General features: G+C 42.8%; 2 pseudogenes; both read right to left on the bottom strand.

The window, feature by feature from the left end:
• Nucleotides 1-19: 19 nt before the first annotated feature.
• LOC139159296 (zinc finger protein 420-like) lies at nucleotides 20-10,741 on the bottom strand (annotated as a pseudogene).
• A 1,806-nt stretch (nucleotides 10,742-12,547) lies between these two features.
• Nucleotides 12,548-23,664, bottom strand: LOC139159295 (zinc finger protein 420-like; annotated as a pseudogene).
• Nucleotides 23,665-24,932: the final 1,268 nt, after the last annotated feature.

The raw sequence follows: 24,932 nt of genomic DNA, 5'->3' as shown, positions 1-24,932 counted from the left end.
TAGGAGTTTCCACATTCCATGAATTTATACATATTTATTTATTTAATTGGATTTGTATGCCGCCCCTCTTCGAGGACTCGGGGCAGCTCACTCCATGTACAAAAACAGAACAATAATATGGATCCAATTAATGGTACATTAAAAAACAACCATTAAATTCAATTAAAAAGAAAACTTATCAAATCAATCATTCAACAATCATACTTAAAACATTCATTGGTCAGGGAGAAGATCTTTTCTGGCTAAAGGCGGCCTCCGAGACCTTACACGGTCGCTCCACTGTGTGTATCCTTTCATGTTGATTAAGATGTCCTTTCCTTATAAAAGTTATTCCACATTCCATACATTGATATGGTCTCTCCCCAGTGTGGATCCTTTTGTGATCATTAAGACTTCCTTTCTGGGTAAAGGTCTTTCCACATTGGAGGCATTTATATGGCTTCTCTCCAGTATGAATCCTTTCATGGCGATTAAGATGTCCTTTCCTTTTAAAGGTCTTTCCACATCCCATGCATTTATACGGTCGCTCACCTGTGTGTATCCTTTCATGACAATATAGATGTCCTTTGTGGGTAAAGGTCTTTCCACATTCTATGCATTTATGTGGTCGCTCCTCTGTGTGGATCCTTTTGTGATGATTAAGACTTCCTTTCTGGGTAAAGGTCTTTCCACATTGGAGGCATTTATATGGCTTCTCTCCAGTGTGGCTAGTTTGATGGCAAATAAGACGAGCGTTGGTAATGAAACTCTGTCCACATTCCCTGCATTTATATGGTCTCTCCCCAGTGTGGATCCTTTTGTGATCATTAAGACTTCCTTTCTGGGTAAAGGTCTTTCCACATTGGAGGCATTTATATGGCTTCTCTCCAGCATGTATCCTTTCATGGCGATATAGATTTCCTTTCTGGGTAAAGGTCTTTCCACACATGAGACATTTATGTGATCTCTCCCCATGGTGGCTCTTTTGGTGGTGAACATCTTTATTCTCATTAAGGAATCTATTTCCCCTCTCCAAGCAGTGTTTCATCTCTCTGCTACGCCTGGAATCCCTCCCAGATTTTACAAAGGGGTGTGGTTTCCTTTTGCTGTTTAGTTCCTTTAGTAAAGAAAGAGAGGAAGAATGACTGATATATTGTTCATACATTTTTTCTTCAGTCTGGTTTATGCCACGTTCTTGTAAATCAAATGGATTTTTCTCTTTCCACCCATATTTTTCCTTTTGCTTTCCTTCCAGATCTTGCTGGGACAGGACGATAGGGATTCCAACAGGAACAGAAGTGGATGACTTCTTGCTTCCATTCTCTGAGTGGTTCCTCTCTCGTCTCCTTGTGTCCTCTTCATGATCAAATATCACTTGTTCAACTTCACACCCCTCTGTCTTTAATGTAGCTTCCTTGCTATTCTCATTTTTCAGCCCATCATCTCCTTGGAAAAGGAAAAGAAATGTTACTAAGGCTTTGGTACTGATTGGTCAATCTGTTCAGCCCCTGCCATAAATATCTAAGACATTTTTAGAGTCTACAGTGAGTATTTCTCACAAGGCCTTAAGGAGAGATGATCACCTTAAGCATCTGAGGATGAATAGCTAGCCATCCTCCACTGAAAAAGAGCTCCTCCAATGAACGGAAAACCTGGCCTTACCCATATCCTTCAAGATTTCCCACGTGACATCTCTGCACAAGGTCTTCTGATCAGAATCTAGCAGATCCCACTCCTCCAGCGTGAAGTCCACAGTCACCTCCTCAAATGGACCAGATCCCTGATAAAGAAAATGTACCTTGGTAGGCATTTATTTATTTATTTATTCTTATACATGCGCACCATTCATGAAATAAAATTTGGCCATGAAAGGTGGACAATTCATGGATCCCAGGCCTGCCGGCAAAGCCAGGTCTTTGTGGCCTTGTGGAAGGCCAGTAGGGTGGGAGCAGTACGTGCATCGGGGGGTTGTTGGTTCCATAGAGCTGGGGCAGCCACAGAGAAGGCCCTCCCCCACTGTCCTGCCAACCTACATTCTTTAGTCAATGGACCTGGAAGAGGCCAACTCTGTATGCTCTTATAGGTCTCTGGGAGGTATGTCATAAGAGAAGGTCCCATAAATAGTCTGGAATGAATAAATAGTCTGAAAAGATATTCACAAGGAACTAAACGGATATTTTCTCGTTGGAAACAGATTTATGTCTGCATCTCCATGTCACCTTTGAGGCTGGGAAACTGTAGCTCCACAAATCATGACTGAGGTGCATAGGGCCTGTAGATTGGCAACACAGCCACCATTGCCGGGCTTCTCATTGGGTCAGAATAACTTAGCAAACTCCTAATTAAATATGACATATCCACAATAATTTTTTCCTAGCCAGCTTCAAAATGTTGGCAATGATTCTAGAAATCCCAAGTCATTTAGCTAGAAGTCTTACTGTTGCAGCTGTTTAAACTCATTCCACCAAACAAATGTTCTAATAATTTTTAATTTTTTTTTTTTTTTTTAGAAAAACCTTTATTGAGTATTTACATTAAAAAGGAACCATAAACACAGGACAAAACACAACATGCAAACCATACAGAAAGATAAAAAAACGTATACAGATATAGAAAAAGTAATTTTCTGATTTACAGATGTATATCAAATCTTATACAGACAAAGATTTATACAAATGCCAACCCTCTGTTCACCCTTAGTTTTTTCAGGCAACTTGTATCATTTAACAATAAATTATACTTTTAGTATTACTAACATTTATTATTATATTTCTAAATCATATTACTGTTTACAGCTATAAAACATTGTGATTGTTAAACAATTTATCTTTGAACGAAAGATATACGTCTGATTAAATGATTAATCAGATTACATTCGTTTTCCTTTCAAATTATGTGGGATCTTACAGCTTATAAATTCATAATTTTTAAAGTATTTTTTCAGATTCCCCCAAGTATACCACCTACTCCAGGTCAGATATGATTCTATGTCATCTCTTTCCTGCAATTCTAATGCCATCTTATTTATTTCTGATATTTTGAGAATTCCATTTATTTATTTATATGCCTCTCACTCCAAAATGGACTCTGAACAGTTATTACGTGCAATATTAAGTATCTGCCTTAAGTAGCTGAGCATAATTCGGGTTTTATTCGGATTCATTTGGCAATAATTTGTTCCAAATAGTTTCTAGGATTTTTTCCAAAACCTTTTTGCAAACTATACGTGATAATATGTTCCTATGCTTTCTTTACATTTCCAGCATTTCGAGGATGACATTAAGTACATTTTGGCTAGGTAGGCCAGTGGCAAATGCTACTGATAAAACAATTTATAAATGTTTTGCTTACATGTACTTGATCATTTTAATTTATAGTTAATAGTCCATATTTTTTGCCATTTCCGGCTGTAGAACAGCAACACAGGCACCATTGCAGAGCTTATCACTGTGTAAGAACAACTCAGCAAAGAGGTCCCCTAATAATAATAATAATTATTAATATTATTATTGTTATTACTATTATTATTATTTATTAGATTTGTATGCCCCTCCGAGTCTTCAGAGAGGGACGGCATACAAATATTATTATTATTATTATTATTATTATTATTATTATTATTATTATTATTATGTCAAAATAACACAGCAAACGAGATCATTATATGCTGTATTGGTATTTCATCACCAGTCGGGTGCTTCCCAAGCACCTAGGACTGCATGATGTAGCGGCGAATTATTATTATTTGGGGAGCAGAGTTCCCTAGGCTTACAAACTCCCAAGTAAACATGACACGCCCACCACAAATTTTTTCCTAGCCAGCTTCAAAATGTAGGCAATGAGCCTAGAAATCCCAAGTCATTTAGCTAGCAGTCTTATTGTTGCAGCTGTTTAAACTCTTTCCACCAAACAAACTTTCTAATAATTTCTAATTTTCAAATTGTCTAATACAATGAAGCCTACAAATATTTTCTTGTTTGCAACTCAAAAACAATTTTGAACACAGAGTATAATCCAACAACATATTTGGGGGTGATGGGATAAATGGTCACAGATTCAACATTTGATGGGGAAAAGAGCTCATGGTCCAATGCTCTCAGAAGAAACCTGCACTTACCTGGCAAAGAGGCCCCAGTCGGATCCTCCTAAAAAGCATTTCCTGAGAAGGGCTGGATGGATCTCCTCTTTCCTGGAGTTCTGTGGAGATCTCCCCCATGAACGTCTGGTCTATGATCTGCTTTCAGAGAACCAGAACCAGATTAGTTTGCTTGCCTGACTTTTTGCCTATGTACCAGTATTTTCCTGACCTGACTCAACCTGACTTTGCTCTCCATGTGGCTGCTATTCCTGGGTAAATGCTGGAAATTCTAGATAGATGTTGGACTTAAAGAGCACTGTTGCCGAACTGCTAATGGAACTGCTCTGAAAACCACAAGTATTCTGCCTGTACAGAGATATACAGTACTACTGTTTCATTCACTTTAGAAAATAATATTCTGTGAAATGATTGAAAAACAGCTACAGTTGCAATGTAACATTTTAGGTAATAAAGAGATTGAGAATTAGTAATTTGGATATGATCAGCTGAATTCGAAAAAGTGACCCAATTTCTGAACCTGAGGAAAGAAAAAGAGATGTTGGAGTCAAAATTGTGACTTTTCAGTCAAATTCAAGAACTTCTTGAAACCCTCAAAACTGTGGGTGGTGGAAATAGGGTTGAATTCTCTTACAATTATCTCCAGGAGGGAAGAAGTATTTCAAGAAACAAAAAGATTCAAAGAAATTAGTTCTCCAAATATTAAGTCAGGAGGCTAATTCCGTTGACTGCAGAGTGCAAGAAGTTCTGCAGTTTCATTCTGACCGGAGCAAGATCGACAGCCTCCAATCTGTTCTTGCAATTAGCAGTTCATTGGAGACCCCGAGCGACCCCCGGTTCTCCCCTCCCCACCCCGAGCTCACCTGCCCCTCCTGCGGCTCTTCCCTCTGGGCTCGGCTGAGCAGGAAGCCTTCGGCCAGGGCCACCGCCTGGGAACAGCTCTCGGCTCCGCACTCCCTCACCCAGCCCGCCATCTCCGGGGGCAGCAGGGCCAGCAGCTGCTCCAGCACCACCCGGTCCAGCATCTCCCCTTTGCTGCTCCTCTCCGGCCGCAGCCACTGACGGCACAGCCGGTGCAGGCGGCTGCAAAGCTCCCGGGGCCCCTCGACCTCCTGGCAACAGCCATCGAGACCCCGGAAGCGGCGCCGGTGGATCTCCGGGGTGAACGAAGCGCCTTCCATCCCTGGAGACCCCGGTGCCTGGACGGCTCGAGAGCGGCAGAAACAAGCCCAAGGGATCCGAATTGGCCCACACAGCCAGTCCAGGAACGGAGAAACGGGCTCCGCTGCTGCTTCAGAGATTCTCCGCAGCTTCAAATCGCTGCGCCGCAATTTCCCTCTAATACCTGGCGAGGCTTGACCAACGAGTTCTCTTTCCTAGACGGGCAAAACGCAACAAGCACCTCCCCTTTTATCCCATTGGCCAGATTTTTTCCCTGTAAACCTCACCTCCCTACGCCTCGAGAGAACCGTCGTCTTATACGCATGCTCCTTCTCTGCTCAATAACGTTTCTCACACCCCTAAGCCGGGCCAGCCTTTTAATGACAGGGGGTGGGGGGAGAGAAAGTGTGATGGGTAGAGGGCTGCTGTTTGCTTTTGCGCACTAAAATGTAAAGAAGTCAACACAGAACCCTGTGGTGTACCAGGGTTATGAATAAGGGCTGAAAAGATATTATTGCCTAATCTGACCACCCGAGAGCGGCCAGAAAGGAAATGTAAAATCCAGAAGGAGATGGAATAAGTCCCCCATCCACCCTCCATTTCTGGTGCCAGCATCTCCTCCAGCATCTCACTTTTGCTGCTTCTTTGTGGTTCAGCCACTGATCACATACTCAGTACAGGTGGCAGCAAAGCTCCACAAGGTGGGAAATGCCAACAATAGCAACCCCAGAAATGTCCGAGTTAAATCTCCGGTTCTGAGGCGCCATCTCTCCCTGGAAATCTCTAGGCCTCCATTAGGTCTCCTGCTCGAAGATGGCCAAAAGAAGCCCAAGGCAATCTGAGGGGCTACTCCGCTCCTGGGGAACCATTTAAATATGAGCCCGGAGTGTGCAGCAGCTGCCCAAAAAGCCAATAGGGTTCTAGGCTGCATAATCAAATGGATAGAATGAAAATCACATGAAGTGTTAATACCTCCTTATAATCCCTTGGTAAGGCCACACTTGGAATACTGCATTCAGTTTAGGTCGCCATGATGTAAAAAGGATATTGAGACTCTAGAAAGAGTGCAGAGAAGAACAACAAACATGATTAGGGGACTGGGGGCTAAAACATGAAGAAACGGTTGCAGGAACTGGGTGTGTTTCGTTTAATGAAAAGAAGGACTAGGGGAGATGATAGCAGTGTTCCAACAAAGAAGAGGGAGTCAAATTATTCTCCAAAGAACCTGAGCATAGAACAAGAAGCAATGGATGGAAACTAAACTAGGAGAGAAGCAACTTAGAACCAAGGAGGAATTTCCTGACAGAACAATTAATAACTGGAACAATTTGCTTCCAGTTGTGAAACTTCTAACAATGGAAATTTTTAAGGAGATCCTTCCATGAAGATTAAGATGTCCTTTTCATCTGCAGGTCTTTCCGCATTCCATTCATTTACATGGTTTCTCTCCAGTGTGTATTATTTCATAACGATTAAGATGCCCTTTTCGCGCATAGGAATTTCCACATTCCATGAACATTTATTTATTTATTTATTTATTTATTTATTTATTTATTTATTTATTTATTTATTTATTTATTTGGATATGTATGCCGCCCCTCTTCAAGGACTCGGGAAGGGTCAGAGCATGTACAAAAACAGAACAATAATATGAATCCAATCTCCCCACTGTGGATCCTTTTGTGATCATTAAGAGTTCCTTTCCGGCTAAAGGTCTTTCCACATTTGAGGCATTTATACGGTTTCTCTCCAATGTGGCTAGTGTGGTGGCAAATAAGACAAGCGTTGATAATGAAACTCTTTCCATATTCCATTCATTTATATGGTCCCTCCCCATTGTGGATCCTTTCATGGCGATTAAGATGTCCTTTTGTTGCAAAGCTTTTTCCACACTCCATGCATTTATATGGTTTCTCTCCAGTGTGCCTAGTTTGGTGGCGTATCAGATGAGTCTTGGTAATGAAACTCTTTCCACACTCCATACATTTATATGGTCTCTCCCCTGTGTGGATCCTTTTGTGATCATTAAGATTTCCTTTCTGGATAAAGGTCTTTCCACATTGGAGGCATTTATATGGTTTCTCTCCAGTATGTATCCTTTCATGACGATTAAGATGTCCTTTCCTTGCAAAGATTTTTCCACATTCCATGCATGTATATGGTCTCTCCCCTTTGTGGATTTTGTTATGTGAAGTAAGGTGCCACTTATGTGTAAAGCTTTTTCCACATTCCATGCATTTATGTAGCTTCTCCCCTGTGTGGATTTTGTTATGTGAAGTAAGGTGCCAGTTTTGTGTAAAGCTTTTCCCACATTCCATGCATTTATGTAGCCTCTCCCCAGTGTGGATCCTTTTGTGATGATTAAGATTTCCTATCTTGATATTCCCAAATATCACTTCTTCAAATTCACACGTCTCTGTCTTTAATCTTGCTTGCTTGCTATTCTTAGTTTCCAGTCCATCATCTCCTTGGAAAAAGCAAAGAACTATTTCTGTTACAATTACAATGGTGATGATCCCGCCCCCTCTCAGAAACACCGCACTGAGTGGCCTCAAGAAGGGCGGCATAGAAATTTAATAAACGAATAAAGGAAGGAAGGAAAAAAGGAAGGAAGGAAGGAAGGGAATAAAAAAATAAATGTGTTCCAGGTTTGGTACCAGTTATGTGTCTAGCTAGGATATGAAAGCTGCAAATCATTATCTAGCACATTCTGATGACAAACAAATAATTTTTGGCCAAGAAATATATTAAAGCTTTGGTACTGATTGGTCAATATTTTCAGCCCCTGCCATAAAGATCTAAGACATTTTACGAGTCTACAGTGACTATTTCTGACAAGGCCTTAAGGAGGGATGATCACCTTAAGCATCTGAGGATAAATAGCTACCCATCCTCCACGGAAAAAGAAATCCTCCAATGTATGGAAGCCAGGGGAAAGCCTGGACTTACCAATATTCTTCAAAACCTCCCACGTGACATCTCTGCACAAGGTCTTCTGACCAGAATCTAGCAGCTCCCACTCTTCCAGTGTGAAGTCCACAGTCACCTCCTCAAATGAACCAGATCCCTGATAGAGAAAGAAAATGTTCTTTGAAAGACATTACCAGGAAAGACTTGGCCGTTTTCTCTCTTACTGCACAAAATGGGTTCACAAGGATCTAAACAAATATTTTCTTGCCATAAGTGGACTTATACCTGCATTCCCACATAGTCTTGGGGCTGGGAAGCCGTAGCTCCCCAAATCATGGCTTAGATGCATCCAGGCTGTAGAATGGCAACACAGCAATGGCAAGAATAACTCAGGAAAGAGATTTCAGGGAGCAGAATCTTCCAGGCTAGCAAACTCCTAAGTAAACATGATCCATCCACTAGAAATTTTTCTTAGCCTATTTTAAAATGTTGGCAATGAACCCACAAATCCCAATTCACTTATCTAACAGTCTTACCGCTGTAAATATTTAAAAATCGTTTAGGGTTTTATCTTCATGGGATTCATACCTAACTAGTTTTTACCACTCTTCCCAAAAAATATGAAGTACTGTATTAAACTCTTTTCACCAAACAATTTTTAAATAATTTCTAAATTTCACATTGTCTAATACATTTAAGTCTACAAATGTTCTCTTGTTTACAACTCAGGAACAATTTTCAACACACCAAGGAATGGAAGACCAAGTTCAAATGGCCACAAGGTTCCCTCTAGGTTTTTTTTTTTAGTGTTTGCAGACAAACATCGTGTTTGAGTGGCACATTTACATGTCTGAGCACATGAATTTTTTTTCACATATGTCATCCAAGACACTATCCATGTTATTTGAAACTCAATGTTATGTTTATTCAATGTACCTGCTTAATTAAAAGTATAATAATAATAATAATAATAATAATAATAATAATAATAATAATAATTTATTAGATTTGTATGCTGTCCCTGTCCAAAGAGTCGGGGCGGCTCACAACATAATAATAACACAATGTATTACAAATCCATTAATAAAAATTTAAAACCAATAAAAAAACATTAACAACGTAACCAATATTATAATAAAATAAAAATTTATATAAAATTGATATATAATAAAAAATTATATATCAACATCACTTATAATACTGCAAGTCTGAAATATTAAAGTACAGTGATACCTCATCTTACGAACTTATTTCGTTCCCTGAGGAGGTTTGTAAGTAGAAAGTTCGTAAGATGAAATAATGTTTCCCATAGAAATCACTGTAAAAGCGAATAATGCGTGTAAGCCCAAAACTCACCACTTTTGCCTAATTATCGCCGGCATTCGGATCCTTGTTTGGGGGCGGGTGGAGGAGGGGGGAAAGACAGCACAGGCTGCCCGGAGGGAGCCTCGTGGGTGAAAGGACATGTGCAGAAAGCTGTTTGGAGACTTGTCAACCAACGGGGCTTCCACCCTCCTTGAAAGGTTTCGGAGATGGCGGCAAGGGAGAATCCTGGCGCTTCAGCTTCAGACAAGGCTCCCTTGAAAAGATGCCCCCTATCCTCCCCCTCCCCCCCTCCTCCGGAGCCCGCGGGGACAGCCACGCACTCCCCGTTGTCTCCCTGGCCAAAGAAGCGGGGCCCAGTTGAAGTAGCAGCCCGGAATCGTAATTCGGCCACCACTTATTCTCCCTCTGCTTGATCCTTGGCAGCCCCAGCGACCCTGCACGGCTTCTCTGTCCCGGTAAAACCACTCCGAATTCTACGCGCCCTTCTATCTATCCATCATCTAGCTAATCTATCCATCTATCTATCATATATCTATGTATCTATCCATCATCTATCTTATCTATCTATTTATCTATCTATCTATCTGTCCATCATCAATCAAACTATCTATCTATCTATCTATCTATCTATCTATCTATCTATCTATCTATCTATCTATCTACCAATCCATCCATCCATAGCCCAGGGTGGGGAAAGGGGGCGGGGTGTCAACCTCTGTTACCTTGAAAAGTGGTAATATGCGAATGACGCGAGGTGGGGACGGGATAGAAAAGGGCTGCTGCTGCCTCTCCTTGCTTTTCAAGGCTCCTTGTTCGCATCCCACGGGCCGCTACTTGCAACTTAGCAGATTGTCTCATCAGCCACTGCAAGACCCCTCTACCCACCCTTTTACTGCAGCCTAGAAAGGAATTTGCACTTACCTGGCAAGGAGGCCGTAGTTGGATCCTCCTATGAAACAGCTCCTGAGAAGGGCTGGAGGGCTCTGCTCTTTGCTGGAGCTCTGCAGGGATCTCCCTCATGAATGGCCACTGCACCTGACGGAAGAGTCTGGTTTATGATCTGCTTTATTAGTTTGCTTGCCTTACTTTTTGCCTCTGTACCTGTATTTCCACAACCCAAATAAAAGTAAAATAACTTGGGGATTCTGCTCTCCATGTGGCTTCTAGTTCTGGGCAAATGCTTGTCATTTCAGATAGGTATTGGACTTAAGGAGCCCTGTTTCAATAACTAACAGAATTGTTATGGAAATCACAAGTATTCCCGTAAGGAAGAACTATTCAGATAGACACAAATACTTCATTCACTTCATTATTATTATTATTATTATTATTATTATTAATTTATTTATTAATTGGATCAAATTAGGGTTGAATTCTCTTCTCTCTATTTCAAGAAATAAAAAGATTCGGAGAGGAAGTTAGATCTCCTAATTCAGGCAGTCAGGAGGCTAATTCTGTTGACTGTAGAGTGCAAGAAGTTCTGCAGTTTCATACTGACCTGATCAAGATCGAAAGCCTTCAATCTGTTCTTGCTATTAGCAGTTCACTGCAGACCCCGAGCGACCCCCGGTTCTCCCCTCCCCATCCCGAGCTCACCTGCCCCTCCTGCGGCTCTTCCCTCTGGGCTCGGCTGAGCAGGAAGCCTTCGGCCAGGGCCACCGCCTGGGAACAGCTTTCGGCTCCGCACTCCCTCACCCAGCCCGCCATCTCCGGGGGCAGCAGGGCCAGCAGCTGCTCCAGCACCACCCGGTCCAGCATCTCCCCTTTGCTGCTCCTCTCCGGCCGCAGCCACTGACGGCACAGCCGGTGCAGGCGGCTGCAAAGCTCTCGGGGCTCCTCGGCCTCCTGGCGGCAGCCATCGAGACCGCGGAAGCGCCGCCGGTGGATCTCTGGGCTGAACGAAGCGCCTTCCATCGCTGGAGGCCCCGGGGCCTGGACGGCTTTCCTGCTCGAGTGGGGCCGAAATAAGCCCAAAAGAGTCCGCGTGGGCCCGACTGCCCAGGTTTCGAGGAAAAGGGAGAAACGGGGCTAATCAAGAATTTCTGCGCCTGGGAAGAAAAGCTTCAAATCGCTCCGCCAGAACTTCCCTCCAATACCTGAAGCGGCTGAACCAACGAGTGCTCTTTCCTAGACTGGAAGAGCGCGACAGGCACCTCCCCTTTTATCCCACTGGCCACTTTTTTCTAGAAACCCCACCTCCCTTCGACTCGAGGGTACCGACAACGGCCTTATGCGCATGGGCTTTCTATGCCCAATGACGCTTCTAGGCCCCCTGAGCTGGTTGTGAAAGGAAAAAATAATTTTAAGAATCTCTGTTCCGAGGGTGCACTCTATCCCTAGTCTCCTGCAGGAGGATAGCCAAAAGAAGCCCAAGGCAATCTGAGGTGCTCTCCTGCTCCTGGGGAACCATTTAAATAGGAGCCAGGAGTGTGCACCAGCTGCCCAAAAACCCAGTACGGTTCTAGACTACATTACGAAAAGGATAGAATGAAAATCACATGAAGTGTCAACACCTCTTTATGCCTTTGTAAGGCCACACTTGGAATACTGCATTCAGTTTTGGTTGCCACCATGTAAAAAGGATATTGAGACACTAGAATATGTGCAGAGAAGAGCAACAAAGATGATTAGGGGACTGGGGGTTAAAACATGAAGAAACGGTTGCAGGAACTGGGTGTGTTTAGTTTAATGAAAAGAAGGACTAGGGGAGATGATAGCAGTGTTCCAATATCTCAGGGGTTGCCACAAAGAAGAGGGAGTCAAATTATTCTCCAAAGAACCTGAGCATAGAACAAGAAGCAATGGATGGAAACTAAGCTAGGAGAGAAGCAACTTAGAACTAAGGAGGAATTTCCTGCAGTTAGAACAATTAAGAAGCAGAACAACTAGCCTCCAGTTGTTGAAACTTCCAACAATGGAAATTTTTAAGGAGATTCTTCCATGAAGATTAAAATGTCCTTTTTGTCTGCAGGTCTTTCGGCATTCCATTAATTTACATGGTTTCTCTCCAGTGTGTATTATTTCATAACGATTAAGGTGCCCTTTTCATGCATAGGAGTTTCCACATTCCATGAATTTATATTTATTTATTTATTTATTTCGATTTGTATGCCGCCCGTGTTTGAGGACTCGGGGCGACTCACACCATGTACAAAAACAGAACAATAATATGAATCCAATTGATAGTACATTAAAAAACAACCATTACATTCAATTTAAAAGAAAACCTATAAAACCAATCATTCAACAATCATACTTAATACATTCATTGGTCAAGGGGAAGATGTAAAAGCCGCAAGCCTGGCACCAAAGATGAGTTTTTAAACTCTTTCAGAAGGAGAGGACGGTGGGGGCAGTGCAAATCTCTGGGGGGGAGCTGGTCCCAGAGGGCCTGGGCTCCCACAGAGAAGGCTCTTCCCCTAGGTCCCACCAGCCGTCATTATTTGGACGACGTGACCCTAAGGAGACCTGCTCTGTGGGACCTCAACAGTCACTGGGATTTGTGCCACAGAAGGCGGGCTTGGAGTCCGCCTTCTCCGAGACCTTACATGGTCGCTCCACTGTGTGTATCCTTTCATGTTGATTAAGATGTCCTTTCCTTTTAAAGGTTATTCTACATTCCATGCATTGATATGGTCTCAACTCAGTGTGGATCCTTTTGTGATAATTAAGATTTCCTTGCCGGGTAAAGGTCTTTCCACATTGGAGGCATTTATACGGCTTCTCTCCAGTGTGGCTGATTTGGTGGCAAATAAGACGAGCGTTGGAAATGAAACTCTGTTCACATTCCCTGCATTGATATGGTCTCTCCCCAGTGTGGATCCTTTTGTGATAATTAAGATTTCCTTGCTGGTTAAAGGTCTTTCCACATTGGAGGCATTTATATGGTTTCTCTCCAGTATGAATCCTTTCATGGCGATTAAGTTGTCCTTTCGTTGTAAAGCTTTTTCCACATTCCATACATTGATATGGTCTCTCCCCAGTGTGGATCCTTTTATGATGATTAAGACTTCCTTTCTGGGTAAAGGTCTTTCCACATTGGAGGCATTTATATGGTCTCTCCCCAGTGTGGATCCTTTGGTGATAATTAAGATTTCCTTTCTTGGTAAAGGCCTTTCCACACATGAGACATTTATGTGATCTCTCCCCATTGTGGCTCTTTTGGTGGAGAACATGTTTATTCTCATTAATGAATCTCTGTCCCCTCTCCATGCAGTGTTTCATCTCTCTGCTCCGCCTGGAATCCCTCCCAGATTTTACCAAGGGTTGTGGTTTCCTTTTGCTGTTTAGTTCCTTTAGTAAAGAAAGAGAGGAAGAATGACTGATATATTTTTCATACACTTTTCCTTCAGTCTGGTTTATGCCACATTCTTGTAAATCAAATGGATTTTTCTCTTTCCATCCATATTTTTCCTTTTGCTTTCCTTCCAGATCTTGCTGGGACAGGACGATAGGGATTCCAACAGGAACAGAAGTGGATGACTTCTTGCTTCCATTCTCTGAGTGGTTCCTCTCTCGTCTCCTTGTGTCCTCTTCATTACCAAATTTCACTTGTTCAACTTCACACCCCTCTGTCTTTAATCTTGCTTGCTTGCTATTCTCATTTTCTAGCCCATCATCACCTTGGAAAAGGAAAAGAAATATCTCTGTTACAATTAGAATGGTGAGGATCCTCCCCCACTCAAAGTCATGTGTACTAGGTTTGGTACCACCTATGTGTCTAGCTAGGATATGAAGGCTATAAATCATAATCTAGGACATTCTGATGATACACAACGGATTTTTGGCCAAGAAATATATTAAGGCTTTGGTGCTGATTGGTCAATCTGTTCAGCCCCTGCCATAAATATCTAAGACATTTTTAGAGTCTACAGTGAGTATTTCTCACAAGGCCTTAAGGAGGGATGATCACCTTAAGCATCTGAGGATAAATAGCTAGCCATCCTCCAATGGAAAAGAACTCCTCCAATGAATGGAGGCAGGGGAAAGCCTCGCATTACCCATATCCTTCAAGACTTCCCATGTGACATCACTGCAGAAGGTCTTTTGATCAGAATCTAGCAGCTCCCACTCCTCCAACGTGAAGTCCACAGTCACCTCCTCAAATGGATCAGATCCCTGATAAAGAAAATGTACCTTGGTAGGTATTTATTTATTCTTATACATGCACACCATTCATAAAATAAAATTTGGCCATGAAAGATGGACAATTCATGGCTCCCAGGCCTGCCGGCAAAGACAGGTCTTTCTGGTCTTGTGTAAGGCCCGTAGGGTGGGAGCAGTACGGACATCGGGGGGTGGTCGGTTCCATAGAGCTGGAACAGCTACAGAGAAGGCCCTCCCCCACAGTCCTGCCAACCTACATTGGTTAGTCAACGGACCTGGAGGAGGCCAACTCTGTGTGCTCTTATAGGTCTCTGGGAGGTATGTCGTAGGAGGTCCCATAAATAGTCTGGAATAAATAAATAGTCTGAAAAGATGTTCACAAGGAACTAAACGCATATTTTCTCGTTGGAAACAGATTTATGTCTGCATCTCCTTGTCATCTTTGAGGCTGGGAAACTGTAGCTCCACAAATCATGACTGAGGTGCATAGGGGATGTAGATTGGCAACACAGCCACCATTGCCGGGCTTCTCATTGGGTCAGAATAACTTAGCAAACTCCTAATTAAACATGACATATCGACAATAATGTTTTCCTAGCCAGCTTCAAAATGTTGGCAATGAGCCTAGAAATCCCAAGTCATTTAGCTAGAAGTCTTATTGTTGCAGCTGCTTAAACTCTTCCCACCAAACAAATTTTCTAATAATTTATAATTTTCAAATTGTCTAATACAATGAAGCCTACAAATATTTTCTTGCTTGCAACTCAAATACAATTTTGAACGCTGGGAGTAATCCAACAGCACATTAGGGGGGGATGGGACAAATGGTCACAGATTCAGCATTTGATGGGAAAAAGAGCTCATGGTCAGATGGAGTTTCTACTCCAATGCTCTCAGAAGAAACCTGCACTTACCTGGCAAGGAGGCCCCAGTCGGATCCTCCTAAAAAGCATTTCCTGAGAAGGGCTGGATGGATCTCCTCTTTCCTGGAGTTCTGTGGAGATCTCCCCCATGAACGTCTGGTCTATGATCTGCTTTCAGAGAACCAGAACCAGATTAGTTTGCTTGCCTTACTTTTTCCCCATGTACCAGTATTTTCCCAACCTGACTCAAAGTAAGAGATTTTGCTCTCCATGTGGCTGATATTCCTGGGTAAATGCTGGAACTTCTAGATAGATGTTGGACTTAAAAAGCCGAGTTGCCGAACTGCTAATGGAACTGCTCTGAAAACCACAAGTATTCTGCCTGTACGGAGATATACTACTGTTTCATTAACTTTAGAAAATAATATTCTGTGAAATGATTGAAAAAACAGCTACAGTTGCAATGTAACATTTTAGGTAATAAAGAGATTGAGAATTAGTAATTTGGATATGATCAGCTGAATTGGAAAAAGTGACCCAATTTCTGAACCTGAGGAAAGAAAAAGAGATGTTGGAGACGAAATTGTGACTTATTAGTCAAATTCAAGAACTTCTTGTATCCCTCAAAACTGTTGGTGGTGGAAATAGGGTTGAATTATCTTACAATTATCTCCAGGAGGAAAGAACCATTTCAAGACACAAAAAGATTCAAAGAAGAAATTAGTTCTCCAAATATTGAGTCAGGAGGCTAATTCTGTTGACTGCAGAGTGCAAGAAGTTCTGCAGTTTCATTCTGACCGGCTCAAGATTGACAGCCTTCAATCTGTTCTTGCTTTAGCAGTTCACTGCAGACCCTGAACGATCCCCGGTTCTCCCCTCCCCACCCCGAGCTCACCTGCCCCTCCTGCGGCTCTTCCCTCTGGGCTCGGCTGAGCAGGAAGCCTTCGGCCAGGGCCACCGCCTGGGAACAGCTCTCGGCTCCGCACTCCCTCACCCAGCCCGCCATCTCCGGGGGCAGCAGGGCCAGCAGCTGCTCCAGCACCACCCGGTCCAGCATCTCCCCTTTGCTGCTCCTCTCCGGCCGCAGCCACTGACGGCACAGCCGGTGCAGGCGGCTGCAAAGCTCCCGGGGCCCCTCGGCCTCCTGGCGGCAGCCATCCAGACCTCGAAAGCGCTGCCGGTGGATCTCCGGGATTAACGAAGCGTCCTCCATCCCTGGAGACCCCGGTGCCTGGACGGCTTCTCTGCTCGAGGGCGGCAGAAACCAGCCCAAGAGGTCCGAGTTGGCCCACACAGCCAGTCCAGGAAGTCCCCCATCCACCCTCCATTTCTGGTGCCAGGATCTCCTCCAGCATCTCCCCTTTGCTGCTTCTTTGTGGCTTTAGCGAATGATCACATACTCACTGCAGGTGGCAGCCAAGCTCCACAAGGTGGGAAATGGCAACAATAGCAACCCCAGAAATGTCCCAGTTAAATCTCCGGTTCGGGGGCGCCCTCTATCCCTGGAAATCTCTAGGCCTCCATTAGGTCTCCTGCTCGAAGATGGCCAAAAGTAGCCCAAGGCAATCTGAGGGGCTACCACGCTCCTGGGGAACCATTTAAATATGAGCCAGGAGTGTGCAGCAGCAGCTGCCCAAAAAGCCAATACGGTTATAGGCTGCATAATCAAATGGATAGAATGAAAATCACATGAAGTGTTAATGCCTCTTCATAATCCCTTGGTAAGGCCACACTTGGAATACTGCATTCAGTTTAGGTCGCCATGATGTAAAAAGGATATTGAGACTCTAGAAAGAGTGCAGAGAAGAGCAACATGAATAAACGGTTGCAGGAAGTGGGTGTGTCAAGTTTAATGAAAAGAATGACTAGAGGAGATGATAGCAGTGTTCCAATATCTCAGGGGTTGCCACAAAGAAGAGGGAGTCAAATTATTAACCAAAGAACCTGAGCATAGAACAAGAAGGAATGGATGGAAACGAAACTAGGAGAGAAGCAACTTAGAACTAAGGAGGAATTTCCTGACAGAACAATTAATAAGTGGAACAACTAGCCTCCAGTTGTGAATGTTCCAACAATAGAAATTTTTAAGGAGATCCTTCCATGAAGATTAAGATGTCCTTTTCATCTGCAGGTCTTTCCGCATTCCATTCATTTACATGGTTTCTCTCCAGTGTATATTATTTCATAACGATTAAGATTAAGATGTCCTTTTTTGCGCATATGAGATTCCAAATTCCATGAATATATATTTATTTATTTATTATTTATTTATTTACTTATTTGGATTTGTATGCCGCCCCTCTCTGAGGACTCGGGGCGGCTCACAGCATATTCAAAAACAGAATAATAATATGAATGTAATTAGTAGTATATTTTAAAAAACCATTAAATTCAATTAAAAAGAAAACCTATCATTCAACAATACTTAAAACATTCATTGCTCAGGTGGAAGATCTAAAAGCCCCACGCCTGGCTGCAAAGATGAGTTTTTAAACTCTTCCGGAAGGAGAGAACAGTAGGGGCAGAGCGAATCTCCAGGGGGAGCTGATTCCAGATGGTCGGGGCTCCCACAGAAAAGGATCTTCCCCTAGGTTCCGCCAGCCGACATTGTTTGGTCGACGGGACCCTAAGGAGACCAACTCAGTGGGACCTCATCGGTCACTGGGATTTGTGCCACAGAAGGCGGTCATGGAATCCGCCTTCTCCGAGACCTTACATGGTCACTCCACTGTGTGTATCCTTTCATGTTGATTAAGATGTCCTTTCCTTATAAAGGTTATTCCACATTCCCTGCATTTATATGGTCGCTCCTCTGTGTGTATACTTTCATGACAATATAGATGTCCTTTCCTTATAAAGGTTATTCCACATTCCCTGCATTTATATGGTCGCTCCTCTGTGTATACTTTCATGACGATATAGATGTCCTTTCTGGGTAAAGGTCTTTCCACATTCCCTGCATTTATATGGTCGCTCCTCTGTGTGTATACTTTCATGACAATATAGATGTCCTTTCCTTATAAAGGCTATTCCACATTCCCTGCATTTATATGGTCCCTCCTCTGTGTGTATACTTTCGTGACGATATAGATGTCCTTTCCTTATAAAGGCTATTCCACATTCCCTGCATTTATATGGTCCCTCCTGTGTGTGTATACTTTCATGACGATATAGATGTCCTTTCTGGGTAAAGGTCTTTCCACATTGGAGGCATTTATATGGTTTCTGTCCAGTATGTATCTTTTCATGGCGATTAAGAGTTCCTTTCCTTTTAAAGGTCTTTCCACATTCCATGCATTTATATGGTCGCTCCTCTGTGTGTATACTTTCATGACGATATAGATGTCCTTTCCGAGTAAAGGTCTTTCCACATTGGAGGCATTTATATGGTTTCTCTATAGTGTGGATCCTTTGGTGATAATTAAGATTTCCTTTATTAGTAAAGGCCTTTCCACAGATGAGACATTTATGTGATTTCTCCCCATCGTGGCTCTTTTGGTGGAGAACAAGTTTACTCCTTTTAATGAATCTCTTTCCCCTCTCCATGCAGTGTTTCATCTCTCTGCTCCACCTGGAATCCCTCCCAGATTTTACCAAGGGGTATGGTTTCCTTTTGCTGTATAGTTCCTTTAGTAAAGAAAGAGAGGAAGAATGACTGATATATTTTTCATACATTTCCCCTTCAGTCTGGTTTATGCCACATTCTTGTAAATCAAATGGATTTTTCTCTTTCCACCCATATTTTTCCTTTTGCTTTCCTTCCATATCTTTCTGGGACAGGAAGCTAGGAATTCCAACAGGAACAGAAGTAGGTGACTTCTTGCTTCCATTCTCTGAGTGGTTCCTCTCTCGTCTCCTTGTGTCCTCTTCATGACCAAATATCACTTGTTCAACTTCACACCCCTCTGTCTTTAATCTTGCTTGCTTGCTATTCTCATTTTCCAGCACATCATCTCCTTGGAAAAGGAAAAGAAATATTTCTGTTACAATTAGAATGGTGACGATCCTCCCCCACTCAAAGTCATGTGTACTAGGTTTGGTACCACCTATGTGTCTAGCTAGGTTATGAAGGCTATAAATCATAATCTAGGACATTCTGATGACACACAAAGAATTTTTCGCCAAGAAATATATTAAGGCTTTGGTGCTGATTGGTCAATCTGTTCAGCCCCTGCCATAAATATCTAAGACATTTTTAGAGTCTACAGTGAGTATTTCTCACAAGGCCTTAAGGAGGGACGATCACCGTAAGCATCTGAGGATAAATAGCTAACCATCCTCCACGGAAAAAGAAATCCTCCAATGAATGGAAGCCAGGGGAAAGCCTGGACTTACCGATATTCTTCAAAACTTCCCACGTGACATCACTGCACAAGGTCTTCTGACCAGAATCTAGCAGCTCCCACTCTTCCAGTGTGAAGTCCACAGTCACCTCCTCAAATGAACCAGATCCCTGATAGAGAAAGAAAATGTTCTTTGAAAGACTTTACCAGGAAAGACTTGGACGTTTTCTCTCTTACTGCACAAAATGGGTTCACAAGGAACTAAACAAATATTTTCTTGCCATAAGCGGACTTATACCTGCATTCCCACATAGTCTTGGGGCTGGGAAGCCATAGCTCCCCAAATCATGGCTTAGATGCATCCAGGCTGTAGAATGGCAACACAGCAATGGCAAGAATAACTCAGAAAAGAGATTTCAGGGAGCAGAATCTTCCAGGCTAGCAAACTCCTAAGTAAACATGATCCATCCACTAGACGTTTTTCTTAGCCTATTTTAACATGTTGGCAATGAACCCACAAATCCCAATTCACTTATCTAACAGTCTTACCGCTGTAGCTATTTAAAAATCGCTTAGGGTTTTATCTTCATGGGATTCATACCTAACTAGTTCTTAGCACTCTTCCCAAAAAATATGAAGTACAGTACTGTATTAAACTCTTTTCACCAAACAATTTTTTAAATAATTTCTAAATTTAAAATTGTCTAATACATTTAAGTCTACAAATGTTTTCTTGTTTACAACTCAAGAACAATATTCAACACACCGAGAAAGACCAAGTTCAAATGGCCACAAGGTTCCCTCTAAGGGGTTTTTTTTTAGTGTTTGCGGAAAAATATAGTGTTTGAGTGGCACATTTACATGTTGAGCACATGAATTTTTTTTCACATATGTCATCCAAGACAACAATATCCATGTTATTTGAAACTCAATGTTATGTTTATTTAATGTACCCGCTTAATTAAAAGTATAATAATGATAATAATAATAATAATTATTATTATTATTATTTATTAGATTTGTATGCCGTCCCTGTCCGAAGAGTCGGGGCGGCTCACAACATAATAATAACACAATGTATTACAAATCCAATAATAAAAATTTAAAACCAATAAAAAAACATTTACATTAACAATAAAATTGATATATAATAAAAAATTATATATCAACATCACTTATAATACTGCAAGTATGCAATATTAAAGTACAGTGATTCCTCATCTTACAAACTTAGTTCGTTCCCTGACGAGGTTTGTAAGGAGAAAAGTTTGTAAGATGAAATAATGTTTCCCATAGGAATCAATGTAAAAGCGAATAAAGCGTGTAAGCCCAAAACTCACCCCTTTTGCCTAATTACCGCCGGCATTCGGATCCTTGTTTGGGGGTGGGGGGGGAAGACAGTACAGGCTGCCCGGAAGGAGCCTCGTGGGTGGAAAGACACGCGTGGAAAGCTGACTGGCGACTTGTCAACCAACGGGGCTTCCACCCTCATTGAAAGCCTATTTTAAAATGTTGACAATGAACCCATAAATCCCAATTCACTTATCTAACAGTCTTACCGCTGTAGCTATTTAAAAATCGCTTAGGGTTTTATCTTCATGGGATTCATACCTAACTAGTTTTTACCACTCTTCCCAAAAAATATGAAGTACTGTATTAAACTCTTTTCACCAAACAATTTTTAAATAATTTCTAAATTTCACATTGCCTAATACTGTACATTTAACCCTGCAAATGTTCTCTTGTTTACAACTCAAGAACAATCTTCAACACACCGAGGAATGAAAGACCAAGTTCAAATGGCTATAAGGTTCCCTCTAAGGATTTATTTGAAACTCAATGTTATGTTTATTCAATGTACCCACTTAATTAAAAGTATAATAATAATAATAATAATAATAATAATAATTATTATTATTATTATTATTATTATTATTTATTAAATTTGTATGCCGTCCGAAGAGTTGGGGCGGCTCACAACATAATAATAACACAATGTATTACAAATCCAATAATAAAAATTTAAAATGAATTAAAAAACATTGAAAACGTATCCAATATTATAATAAAATAAAATTTTATATAAAATTGATATATAATAAAAAATTATATATCAACATCACTTATAATACTGCAAGTCTGCAATATTAAAGTACAGTGATACCTCATCTTACGAACATAGTTCGTTCCCCGATGAGGTTTGTAAGTAGAAAAGTTCGTAAGGTGAAATAATGTTTCCCATAGGAATCAATGTAAAAGCGAATAAAGCGTGTAAGCCCAAAACTCACCCCTTTTGCCTAATTATCGCCGGCATTCGGATCCTTGTTTGGTGGCGGGGGGGGAAGACAGTACAGGCTGCCCGGAAGGAGCCTCGTGGGTGGAAAGACACGCGTGGAAAGCTGACTGGCGACTTGTCAACCAACGGGGCATCCACCCTCCTTGAAAGGTTTCTGAGATGGCGGCAAGGGAGAATCCTGGCACTTCAGCTTCAGACAAGGCTCCCTTGAAAAGATGCCAACTTTCATCCCCTCCTCTGGAGCACGCGGGGACAGCCACGCGCTCCCCTTCGTCTCCCCAAAAGAAGCAGGGGCCATTTGAAGTAGCAGCCCGGAGTCGTAATTCAGCCGCCGCTTATCCTCCCTGTGCTTGATCCTCGGCAGCCCCAGCAACCCTGCACGGCTTCTCTGTCCGGGGGAAACTGCTCCGAGTTCTCCACGCCCCTCTATCTATCTATCCATCTATCCATCTATCCATCCATCTATCTATCTATCTATCCATACATCATCTATCTATCTTTCTAATCCATCCATCCATCTATCTATCCATCAACTATCTATATATCAATCAACCAATCTATCATCTATCCATCATCTAATCTATCCATCTATCTATCATATATCTATGTATCTATCCATCATCTATCTTATCAATCAATCAATCAATCAATCAACCTATCTATCTGTCCATCATCTATCTACCAGCCAACCCACCAATCAATCTATCTGTCCATCATCTATCTACCAATCAATCAATCCATCAATCCATCGGTGGGGACGGGATAGAAAAGGGCTGCTGCTGCCTCTCCTTGCTTTCAAGGCTCCTTGTTCGCATCCCATGGGCCGCTCCTTACAACTTAGCAGATTGTCTCATCAGCCACTGCCAGAGCCCTCTACCCACCCTTTTACTGCAGCCTAGAAAGGAATTTGCACTTACCTGGCAAGGAGGCCCCAGTTGGATCCTCCTATGAAACAGCTCCTGAGAAGGGCTGGAGGGCTCTGCTCTTTGCTGGACCTCTGCAGGGATCTCCCTCATGAAAGGCCACTGCACCTGACAGAAGAGTCTGGTTTATGATCTGCTTTATTAGTTCGCTTGCCTTACTTTTTGCCTCTGTACCTGTATTTTCACAACCCAAATAAAAGTAAAATAACTTGGGGATTCTGCTCTCCATGTGGCTTCTAGTTCTGGGCAAATGCTTGTCATTTCAGCTGGTATTGGACTTAAGGAGCCCTGTTTCAATAACTAACAGAATTGTTATGGAAATCACAAGTATTCCCGTAAGGAAGAACTATTCAGATAGACACAAATACTACATTCACTTCATTATTATTATTATTATTATTATTATTATTATCATCATTATTATTTATTTATTTATTGGATCAAATTAGGGTTGAATTCTCTTCTCTCTCAGAATTACCTCTAGAAGGAAAGAACTATTTCAAGAAATAAAAAGATTCGGAGAGGGTTAGATCTCCCAATTCAGGCAGTCAGGAGGCTAATTCTGTTGACTGTAGAGTGCAAGAAGTTCTGCAGTTTCATCCTGACCTGATCAAGATCGAAAGCCTTCAATCTCTCTTTGTTATTAGCAGTTCACTGCAGACCTCGAGCGACCCCCGGTTCTCCCCTCCCCATCCCGAGCTCACCTGCCCCTCCCGCGGCTCTTCCCTCTGGGCTCGGCTGAGCAGGAAGCCTTCGGCCAGGGCCACCGCCTGGGAACAGCTCTCGGCTCCGCACTCCCTCACCCAGCCCGCCATCTCCGGGGGCAGCAGGGCCAGCAGCTGCTCCAGCACCACCCGGTCCAGCATCTCCCCTTTGCTGCTCCTCTCCGGCCGCAGCCACTGACGGCACAGCCGGTGCAGGCGGCTGCAAAGCTCTCGGGGCTCCTCGGCCTCCTGGCGGCAGCCATCGAGACCGCGGAAGCGCCGCCGGTGGATCTCTGGGCTGAACGAAGCGCCGTCCATCGCTGGAGACCCCGGGGCCTAGACTGCTTTCCTGCTCGAGTGGGGCCGAAACAAGCCCAAAAGAGTCCGCGTGGGCCCGACTGCCCAGGTTTCTAGGAAAAGGGAGAAACGGGGCTGATCAAGAGTTTCTGCGCCTGGGAAGAAAAGCTTCAAATCGCTCCGCCAGAACTTCCCTCCAATGCCTGAAGCGGCTGAACCAACGAGTGCTCTTTCCTAGACTGGAAGAGCGCGACAGGCACCTCCCCTTTTATCCCACTGGCCACTTTGTCCTAGAAACCCCACCTCCCTTCGACTCGCGGGTACCGACAACGGCCTTATGCGCATGGGCTTTCTATGCCCAATGACGCTTCTAGGCCCCCTGAGCTGGTTGTGAAAGGAAAAAATAATTTTAAGAATCTCTGTTCCGAGGGTGCACTCTATCCCTAGTCTCCTGCAGGAGGATAGCGAAAACAAGCCCAAGGCAATCTGAGGTGCTATCCTGCTCCTGGGGAACCATTTAAATAGGAGCCAGGACACCCAGGAGTGTGCAGCAGCTGCCCAAAAAGCCAATACGGTTCTAGGCTACATTACGAAAAGGATAGAATGAAAATCACATGAAGTGTCAACACCTCTTTATGCCTTTGTAAGGCCACACGTGGAATACTGCATTCAGTTTTGGTTGCCACCATGTAAAAAGGATATTGAGACACTAGAATGTGCAGAGAAGAGCAACAAAGATGTTTAGGGGACTGGGGGCTAAAACATGAAGAAACGGTTTGTTGAACTGGGTGTGTTTAGTTTAATGAAAAGAAGGACTAGGGGAGATGATAGCAGTGTTCCAATATCTCAGGGGTTGCCACAAAGAAGAGGGAGTCAAATTATTCTCCAAAGAACCTGAGCATAGAACAAGAAGCAATGGATGGAAACTAAACTAGGAGAGAAGCAACTTAGAACTAAGGAGGAATTTCCTGCAGTTAGAACAATTAAG

The sequence above is a fragment of the Erythrolamprus reginae genome, chromosome 2, assembly GCF_031021105.1.
Source record: "Erythrolamprus reginae isolate rEryReg1 chromosome 2, rEryReg1.hap1, whole genome shotgun sequence".
Classification (NCBI taxonomy): Eukaryota; Metazoa; Chordata; class Lepidosauria; order Squamata; family Dipsadidae; genus Erythrolamprus; species Erythrolamprus reginae.
This window is presented reverse-complemented; position numbering and strand designations above follow the sequence as displayed.